The 10,460-nt window shown below is 42.8% G+C and overlaps 1 long non-coding RNA gene across 1 annotated transcript; it reads right to left on the reverse strand.

Annotated features, from left to right (window-relative positions):
- Positions 1–8,944: 8,944 nt before the first annotated feature.
- Positions 8,945–9,711, reverse strand: LOC115278713. Its single transcript, XR_003903054.1, has 2 exons — positions 9,525–9,711; positions 8,945–9,068 (listed from the first exon to the last, which is right to left on the reverse strand). It is a non-coding gene; the product is annotated as an uncharacterized LOC115278713 (long non-coding RNA).
- Between the last annotated feature and the right edge of the window lie 749 nt (positions 9,712–10,460).

Raw genomic sequence — 10,460 nt, forward strand, 5'->3', positions numbered from 1 at the left:
TATTTATTTGTTTATTTGTTAGTTTTAATAGTTTCTTGGTAGCATGTTTAGGATTTTCTAAATGTAAAGTCATGTCATCTACAAGTAGTGACAGCCATTATTGGATGGCTTTTCCCATTTGGATGCATTTTCTTTCTTTTTCTTGCCTGACTGCTGTGGCTAGGACTTCCAACACGACGTTGAATAAGAGTGGCCAGAGGAGACATCCTTGATGATTAGAAAAAAAGCTTTTAGTTTTCATCATTTAGTGTGATGTTAACTTGTCATGTGTGGCCTTTAATGTTGAGGTGCATTCCCTCTACACCTTCTTTTTGATAGTTTTTACCATAAATGGATATTGAGGATTGTCAGATGCTTTTTATGTATCTATTAAGATTATCATATATTTTTTATCTTTCATTCTGTTCATGTGGTATATCACATTGATCTGTGGATGTTGAACTATTCTTGCATCTCTAGGATAAATTCCACTTTGGCCATGGTGTGATATATATTTTTTTAATATTCTAAATGTTTATTTATTTTTGAGAGATGAAAGACAGAGCATAGGTGGGGAGGAGCAGTAAGAGAGAGACACACATAGACTCTGAAGCGGGCTCCAGGCTCTGAGCTGTCAGCACAGAGCCCAACAGGGGGTTTGAACTCATAAATGGTGAGTTCATGACCTGAGATGAAGTTGGACACTTAACTGAGTCACCCAGGCATGCTTGGTGTGAGATCTTTTTAATGTATTTTTGAATTCATTTTGCTAAAATTTTGTTGAGGGTTTTGTATCTATGTTTATCAAGGTATTAGACTGTCATAGTCTTTTTGTGGTGCCCTTGTCTGATTTGGTATCAGGGTAATGATGGCCTCATAAAATGAGTTTGGAAAAGTTCCCTCCTCTCCTATTTTTTAGAAAAGTTTGAGAAGGATTGGTATTAATTCTTCTTTGAATATTTGATAGAATTCGCCAGTGAAGCCATCTAGTCCTGGATGTTGGTTTCTTGGAAGGTTTTTGATTACTGACTCAATCTCCTTACTAGTAATTGGCCTGTTCAGATTTTCTATTTCTTCATGATTCAGTCTTGTATGTTTCTTGGAATTTATCCATTTTTTCTAGGTTGTCCAAATGACATATATTGTTCAAAGTACAATTTTATGATCCTTTGTATTTCTGTGGTATCACTTATGATTTCTTCTATTTAATTTTTGATTTTACTTATTTGAGCCTTCTCTCTTTTTCTCTTGGTGAGTCTAGCTAAGTAAAGTTTTGTCAATTTTGTTATATTTTCAAAGAACTATTCGTTTTGTGTATCTCTTCAATTTTGTCTTTTTAGTCTCTAGTTCATTAATTTCCACTCAAATCTTGTTATTCTCTTCCTTCTACTAAATTTGGGCTTCATTTGTTCTTCTCTTTTGAGTAGCTTGAGGTATAAAATTAGGTCATTCCTTTGAGATTCTTCTCATTTCTTTAGGCAGGCATTTATAACTTTTCCCATTTTGGAACTCCCTGTGCTTCTTAGAGCTAAATGTCTGTTTCCTTCCTCCAAGTTATTAAAGTTTACAGCCATTATTTCTTCAAATAAGTTTTCTGCCCCTAAAGTTTGTAATTATTAGCATGATTTTTATTCTTCATTTTTATATGGTATAATGTCAGTTTAAAATGCAGATGTGAAAGTATCAAACTCCTATGAAGAATCACCGAAGTTACACAATTTGTGTTGCACGGCTTGTGCATACATCTGCACTTCACTTTTATCAGAAGAGCAGAAACACATAGAAAACACCGTCAGCTGTTTTCATTTGCCTCTTGATACTTGCACTGTCCACCAAGGTTGTCTGCTTTAGCTTACTGATGAATGACAAAGGACAGAGAGGAAAAGGAACTATGGGTCGCCCTATCTTTCCCTTCCTTTCAATGTCATCATCTTCAGCTAATACGGGGAAGAGTTCATTAAGTAAGTTATGATGCAATGCCCAAGATTTCAATATCACCCCCAAAAACCAGAGACCACCAGGGAGTCCGAGTCACGCATGCAAAAGCAAAGGGCAGTTTTATTATGGCTCAGGCTCGCCAGGCCTAAGTTCGGTCTCACAGCCTTCACCAACGCAGTGGATCCGGGCTGAGAGCCCCGAACAAGGGCTGAGCAGGGTTTTTGTGGGGTTTAGGAAAGGGGAGTTGCAAGAAATTGTGACATAGGTACAGTGACCCAATCATTACCATAAAACAATATTGGCAGCAACTTAAACCATACATTTTGTTTAGAGCATTCATTACTTCCGGCAGGACCCAATCACAACATTTAGGGTATCTTTGAAATTTACCAATTACAGAGCGAGTTCAGGGTCTTGTTTGGTGACTATCGGGTTAACTTTAACATTAGGTAACAGGGTCCTATCTAAAGTTTCTATCTATAGACCTCACCTTTAGGAATGTGGGGAGAGGTAGCTGGCCTTTCCTGATTGGATATTGCAAAGTGATCTCTCCTGCCTTGGGAAATGTGTAACCGCCTAATAGTTCTGGAGAGACTGACCCTTAGACCCTCTAGTTTAGAGGGGGACCTTTGTTATGGAGTCTGTTATGTTCAGATCTATGTTCTTACAATGATAGGTTTTCTTGGCCATTGTTTTTTTAATGTTTATTTTTTTTTTATTTTTGAGAGAGAGAGAGAACGAGAGAGAGAGAGAGAGAGAGTTTGAGCAGGGGAGAGGCAGAGAGAGAGGGAGACAGAATCTGAAGCAGCTCCAGGCTCTGAGCTGTCAGCACAGAGCCCAACCGATGCAGGGCTCGAACTCAAATACCATGAGATCATGACTTTAGCCGAAGTAAGACCTTAGACCTCAACTGACTGAGCCACCCAGGCATCCCTAAAATTCCTTTTAACAACCAGGTCAGTTTTAAGATGCTTCCAAGCTGTCCCAGTCCCAAAGACAGACAATGTAAGCTGTCTGAAAGCAAAGCCTCAAATACCATAATTGCCGCTGCAACCCACCTTAGCCTAAGGAAACAATTCTGAGACCTTCTGTTTTGCTTACATGAAATAGCCCTTTGTGTCTCAACCTTTGAAGGCAGCTCCACACACCTATATTGCAACATGATAGGTACAGTCAGAATTTCCAGCAGGAGTTTTCCGATGAAAGACAAAGCCTCATTTAAGATTATGTCCTAGGAATCCGAAGGAGTCTGGAGGTGACGGCTCATACTAAGCAGTAGGTGCTATGATGTTAAATTCAACTAAAAATTAGGATGCTGTTGGTGAAAACGATTTGGGGTTTTCTCTTAGGGGCATGTGCAAGATACGATGGATGAAATATCTGAGAGACGGTTTCTTTCTTTCTTGTGTGGTTTAGGTTCAGAAAATTTTACATAATGTGGGCCAAGCAAAGAAAGCTTGGGGTGTGGTCAACATGTATGATTTAAATAAAATGCACTGTTTTGAACATTTTACAATTTTAACATCTCATAATTACCGGCATTAAAATATTTTCAAAGTGGGCTGTGTGTGTTGAGTACATTTATGTATGTACAGTGACCTTTTAGAACTTAGTTTGTCAACTAACTTACCAACCATAAAAGTAGTTTTAAGCTTCTCATTCATTAACATATTGCTGAATTTTTGTGTCAGAAACAGGGAAACAACATGTTTAATTTCTTTCTTTAAACAAATTGAATTTTGTACAATAGCACTGATAAGCCCCCGCTTGCATACTCTTAAAAATTATACTTGGAAAAGATACCCTGCATCATCTGAGAACGTCCCTCTGATATTTTCTTTCAGTTAACAAATTAAAAGAAAAAAAAGGAATGTGACAGCTGAGAAATATGAAAGAGTCTATTTACTAAAAACTAGTTTACAGATTGAGTTAAAATAATGAGATGAGACCCTGGCAGACACATAGGACCTGTTTACAGTTTGATTGCAGTTTAATAATTTGCTGATTGCATTATAATCACAGCAATATTGCATTTTAATCACAGGCATACATTTGGTTAACTAAATGACTGCCTTTAAATCACAATTTGATTTTTGCTAATCCATAACCAGTTCTTTTTCTGTCCCTGCTCCAATAAGGATCATAATCAGGAAGCATGGTTTGGAATCAATTCTTTTTGGTCAACTCCCTAGCCACACTCCGCTCCTTGCCTAGTAATGACATTATCTTTCACACAAATGTGGAATAATGAGTAATGCTTCGCAGAATAATGTATAATAAATTGGAAGCAAGCCTCATCTAGCATAAACCTGCAATATTCCTTGTGTGACTGAAAGGCACAATTACTGAAGCAGAGAATTGCTCTCTTTTTTCCCCAAACTGGGTGCCTATCCTTCCTGGTGCCGAGGCTGCCTGGCTTCCTATGGGCCAGCGGCTGAGATGAGTCACCACAGAATGGGACACGGGACATGTCACCAGACCCTTTAGGATCTGCAAATGCAGTGGAAGGTTTTTAAGGAGCCCCTCTCCCCATTACTCAAACAAGCATTTATTCAGTTTTAGAAGAAAATATTATAAGAAAGCAAAAATAAGTCATAACCTATTGCCCAAATTATTTCTGTACCATTGAAAAAATCAGATAAGGGCGTGGTGGCTCAGTTGGTTAAGCGTCCGACTTCAGCTCATGTCATGATCTCACCGTGTGTGAGTTCCAGCCCCAGGTGGGGCTCTGTGCTGACAGCATAGAGCCTGGAGCCTTCTTCGGATACTGTGTCTTCCTCTCTCTCTCTCTGCTTCTCTCCTTGTGCTCCACCTCTCTCTGTCTCAAAAAAAAAAAACCCACTTAAAAATTAAAAAACATAAGCAATTCACTTGTGGTAGAAAATTCAAACAATACAGCACGGTTTGCAGTGAAAATAAATCCTTTCTATTCGTTTCCACCTGGTTCTCCTTCTACAAAGCTGCAGTGTCTGGTGGTCCGTCCAGGAGGAGGGCCCGGGGAGGGAGGCCCAGATGCTGCTGGGATGTTAGGGGAGGAGGAGGCAATGGGTTAAACCCAACGGACCCCCCAGAGCCCAGGCCAGGCTGCAGAGGGCTTAGCGAGCATGGGGGACGCCCAGGGGCAGAATGGAGATGAGACAGTCCTGGATTGGGGTGTTGGGTGGCTCCTGTGTGTCAGGGTCGCTAGGGGGACAAGGTGGCCCAGTTGGCTGAGAGTCATCTGGACGGAGTGGACTAGGCAGAATCCTACAGCGAGGACCAAGGACGCGATGACACACTGAAATCACGGCAGATGAGAGGCTTGCAGGGAGCCGGTGAGGATGGGGTAGGACTCGACGGCCTGGTGCCCTGTCCTACCGAAGCTTCACACAAGTCGGGGAGCCAACCAGACAGACCTCGGAAGAAGACAGAAGAAAAGGATCCTTGAAAAGGAAAGATAAGTGTGGTGAACCTGAGTGATGGCATGAACTCGGAAGCGGTCATGTTAGCCAGCAAGGTGATTTCCTCAGTCCCTGGAGATCGGTGTTTAGAGCTAAGCTAACTTCTATGATAAAGAAGTTGGTTTGTTTCCGTACATCTGTGCTGTGATGTTCATGAACAGACCTGTTCTGCTTGAGTTTTATCACTTAGTCCTCACAGCTTTAGCAATACTATGATCTCATTTTTGTACATAAGGAACTAACACTTGGACCGATGACTTTACTGAGTTCTATAGCTTGTGCATTGTGCACCCAGAATTTCTCATATCCCCCAAGTCTGAAGTTGTTCTGTCCACAGGATCAGTCAGGGGAGAGTCAGGAAACAGAAACCTCACCAGTTATTTTAGCAGAGAATTTACACACTGTTAACTGGTATCAGTGAAATGAATGCCAGAAATGTGGACACTGCTTTCCGAGGCAGCAACATCAGGAAGCAGTTACTGTCTCTTGGGCTGTCGGAACAAAGGGATGTGGAACCTGGGGACGTGGAGACGGGACCCTAAGAACCGAGGAGGCCTTGAGGAAGGGGGACTGCTTGGCCATGCCGGTGTCTCTGAGCGCATGGAAGGCGCCAGGGAGCTGGCACCAGACCTCCAAAGGGAGGTGCCAACTGGTGCCGGTTTCTCTGAAAGGACATGATGAACTTGGGTGTGTGACTCAACTGCTGCTGTCCGAATGAACCTCTACAACCAGAGTCAGGGGACATCGCCTGAGGGACAATGACAGGAGTGTGTCCCTTCTTCTGCCTGCAACTTTTGGTCACCCTCCTGTGCCCAGATTGGCAGAGCTTAATGTGGAGCCAGTGGGCAAGATATAAATGTGGTCTGCAGAGTCCCAACAGAATTAAAAAAAATTTTTAAGCCTATTTATTTATTTTAAGAGAGAGAACCTGTGAGTGAGTGGGGGAGGGGCAGAGAAAGAAGGAGAGCGAATCCCAAACAGGCTCCGCAATGTTAGTACAGAGCCTGATGTGGGGACTTGAACACACAAACCGAGCCAAGATCAAGAGTCAGACGCTCAACCAACTGAGCCAGGTGCTCACTCCCCAGTGGATTTTAGAAGCTGAGAAAGTACATTTACTCACTGATACAATTTATATTCACCTTGCGTATATTTTTTATTTTCCGTACAACCTGAAACAACTCCATACATCTTCCTAATAAGCCACAGTTATCTTTTGTACAAAGGGTTTCTCACTTTTTCCCCAGAGCAGGGACAAAGTCCCAAATATTATGCATTTCCAGCTGCTGTTAATTATTCTTTAAATTCTGTCACAGATCTATCTAACTACTTTGTTACCTAAACACAAAATTGGAATGCTAACAATCACCAACAGACCTTGTATCAAATTAAGGGAAAGGAGAAGAGGTAAGAAATCAGTTTACATGTACACACAAGTAAGAAAGGCCCTAGCCTCTCAGTCCCATGACTTCTTCCCCCACTCACTGTGTGTTTTTCCTTTACAGGAAACGAGCAGGTTGGGATATTTTACCCAGAGGGATGACCCAAACCTTCATTGCCAAACTCTGAATTATCAGTGGTTCTGCATTGAGGTTGTTGCTTGAGTTTTCCTGCAATGTTTTCTTGCCGGACGTGGAAGTACCAAGAGGTCCTGGGTGAAACCTGCTTCCAGACTTCGCCTGCCCCTGAAGGAGAGTCCAGCCTCCCCGGGATCCAGGACCGAGCAGCCAGGACTCCCTTCTTTGCCTGCTGGTCCAATGGCATGAAGATTCCAAAAGGCCAAGTAATTGTCACAACCCCTAGTTCAATGGAGTTATTATCGTGGTCTGGTGAAAGAATTCCGCTTGGAGGAATTCCTCTCAACTAGCAGAGCTCGAAGTTTCAGGAATGGGAGATGGAAACGTTGTGAGTGAGGAAGTCAGTAAATAAGTGAGAGGAGCCATTGCCATTTCACCCGATTCCTGAACCAGTGTATGTTTTATAGGAGAAACTGCATCATTATTGGTCATGGATTCAAAGCATTTACTGTATTTTGTAAAGTTAAAAGCCCATTTTTTAAGGGTTCTTTACTTCCAACTGGCACTAAAACTGAGTTTTCAATAGGATCCTGTCTTATTATATTAGTTCAACCTATCTAGGTGAGGGTATCTATGATATTAGCTAATTCCATGGACATAAGACCATTTTCCACTGAAAAGACTTCCTTCTACTACTCTTATGCAGGGCACTCCTGAGTGGGCCCATAACGGTGTCAACATTCACTTTCAGTTGGGGTCAGTATATTTAGGACACGTATCTGCAAACCAGGCCTGAGTTTTTTCCCTTTCTCATTCAACACATCATAGAGAATGCCTCCTCGAGGCTATAGGTACGGTTCGAAGGGAGAGAGGTAGGGACGCCTGGGTGGCTCAGTCGGTTGGGCTTCTGACTTCGGCTCAGGTCATGATCTCATGGTTTGTGAGTTTGAGCCACCCGTTGGGCTCTGTGCTGACAGCTGGGAGCCTGGAGCCTGCTTCGGATTCTGTGTCTCCTTTGCTCTCTGCGCCCCTCCCTTGCTCATGCTGTCTCTCTCTCTCTCTTTCAAAAATAAATAAAAAGCGTTAAAAAAACTTTGATGGGAGAGAGGGAATACAGGAATTGAGGAAGCTGTCTTACCTATTTGACCCTATAATGTGTGCCTTTGTGATCTGCTCAAGCAAGATCTTAAACCCTTTTCTACCTGCTAATCAGTTGTGGCTACATAGGTCCAATCTCATGGCTTACTGGGTCAGACAGGCAGCTGAGTCCTTATGGTGCCTTGATGAGACGTCACTAGCCATTCAGCTTTCATTAAGGCCTAGGAGTAAGCCAGAGCCATTTCTCCAAAAGAAAATAGTTATCTGCGAAATTTACTATGAAACCTTAGAGATCTGAGCTCTGCTTTCCCTGTTGGTTTTTCCCAGAGGCTCTGCACACCCATAGGTGCTGCAAGTATCACTCTCCCTCCATGTCATGGGCCCACGTAGGACAGCTTCTTGCACCATAGCCTGAACTTGCTGCAGGACCTCCTCTTGCTCTGCTCCCCACTTACGACAGACAGGCACCTGGTTCACTTGATAAGTGGGTCGGAGTAGCATACTCAAATGCTACCACAAACAACCCACCAAAATATAAAAGCCAAAACGTCCACCAGGCATTCTACCTCTATTTCAGTGGTGGCCATCAAAAGATGCAATAACATGCCACTCTTCTATGATGCTCTACATCACTGAGTGCCAGAAACATCACTGAAATGGTAGGGGCCTAAATTTTCATGGAGTTTATCTGCTATGTTATGGTTCACATATATCTATCCAAAGTAACTTTTATGTCAGTTCACTTGGTAAATTATCACAAGATCATCAATGTGGTGGCCCAGTGTGATATTTGTGGAGTATCAAGATGATCACAGTCTCTGCAGACCATGTTATTGGGAGACTGCAGAAGAGTTGATGAGCCCCGAGGTACAGCTGTAAAGCTTTCTCTTGGTCCTACCAGGAAAAAGCAAACCACTTCTGGTGGTCCTTGTTAACTAGTATAGAGGAAGGAGCCTCTGGCAAGTCAAAACCTGCATGTCCAGGGCTGTTATTTGCTTTAATAAAGATAGTGATAAGGAAGAGCAGTGACAGTTACAGCCATCATCTGATTACGTTTTTGACAATCCAGAGTCATTCTTGAACACTCTTGCATCTGCTGCAAAGGAAAAAGAGGCAAATGAGGTACAGGCATGGAGCCTACATCTTTCAAGTCTTTGATGATGGCATAATTTCTGCAAACCCCCTGCAATTATCATCTCTATGTGTACTGGTAGGGAGAAGGACTTTTCGGGGCTTCCGCTTTGTCTTTTCTATCATAATGGGTCTTGTTTCAAAAGTCAAAATGCCTATTCTAACTACACATTCAGCAAAATAGGAAAATACTCATAAGTTCCGTTAATGAATCCATTGGTCTGCCATGACTCAAACTTGAGCCCAAACTTCACTTATCATCTCACCACTATAGGCCACACCTTTCACTGGAATTCTATAGTGATTTTTGGGTGCTGAGGAAATAGTATCAATTCAAAGCCAAAGGTCCCCAAAGGTCTAGGTATTTCCCTCCCCTCCCCCCACCAAGGGTGTAGTAACTTCATTAAATGGCCACACATACCTTTGGGGAAGTATAACAAAGGAATCCTTTATACACGTGTGCTGGTGTTGCAGGGTTCCTTCTTCAAAGGACTCTGCCTGTCTGCCTACACTTTAGTCAAGGCACTCTGGGTTTGTGAATGGCTTAGGTACAGAACCTAGATAAGAGGCAGTGACCCTCCATTGTGATGTCTTAAGTCCAGATTCTGGCCACAGCCCTGGAGATTTTTCTGCTGTAGAGATCAAGTAACATTTTATTAGGCCATTTTCCTCTCATTGTCGGGACACCATGATCAGTTAGCCACTGCCAAAGACGCCAGTGGGTCAAAACATTTTGGTGACTATTTCGTCACCATCCCATTGTGGTCAGCGTACCCTCTTTGTCTTTGGAAGTTATGTACCAGTTGAACCCCACCATTCTAGGACTCTGTCACCTACACCCTTCGCGGTCAGGGGTCCATATCAGTGGTGGCTTTTCTTTCCCTGATATGTGGTGTTCAGACAGCAGCCACCACAGAACTCTACAAGGATGCTGGTGGCCCACTCCCTGGTGCATTTCTCAAAGTCTTCATGGAGGCAGGGTCTTCTGGCTCCTCCCAGGGAGTGTAGTGGACGGGCGGGTGGGTACGCAGGTCATGGACTGATACACTCACTTTGATGTATTTGTTTCTCTAAGCTACCGTTAAGTCCAAGGTTCAACCGACCAGCCAAATAGACTGAGATTGTGTCCATCTATACTTGTGGTGAGCAAGCATGACACCTTCAGTTGTTGACTCACCATGCTGTGTGCCTGACACTAATGTAACGTCGTATGCCAACCATATTCAAATAAAACAACAACAAGGAACCCAGATAAACTGTTGGAGCTCTGTGCAGCAGCATCTCTGGCAGGTGCGCCCGTTTCAATAAATTTGGCTCCGTATGGTTTTTAAATATATTCTCCATGACATAACATCAT

The sequence above is a fragment of the Suricata suricatta genome, chromosome 15 (assembly GCF_006229205.1).
Source record: "Suricata suricatta isolate VVHF042 chromosome 15, meerkat_22Aug2017_6uvM2_HiC, whole genome shotgun sequence".
Lineage (NCBI taxonomy): Eukaryota > Metazoa > Chordata > Mammalia > Carnivora > Herpestidae > Suricata > Suricata suricatta.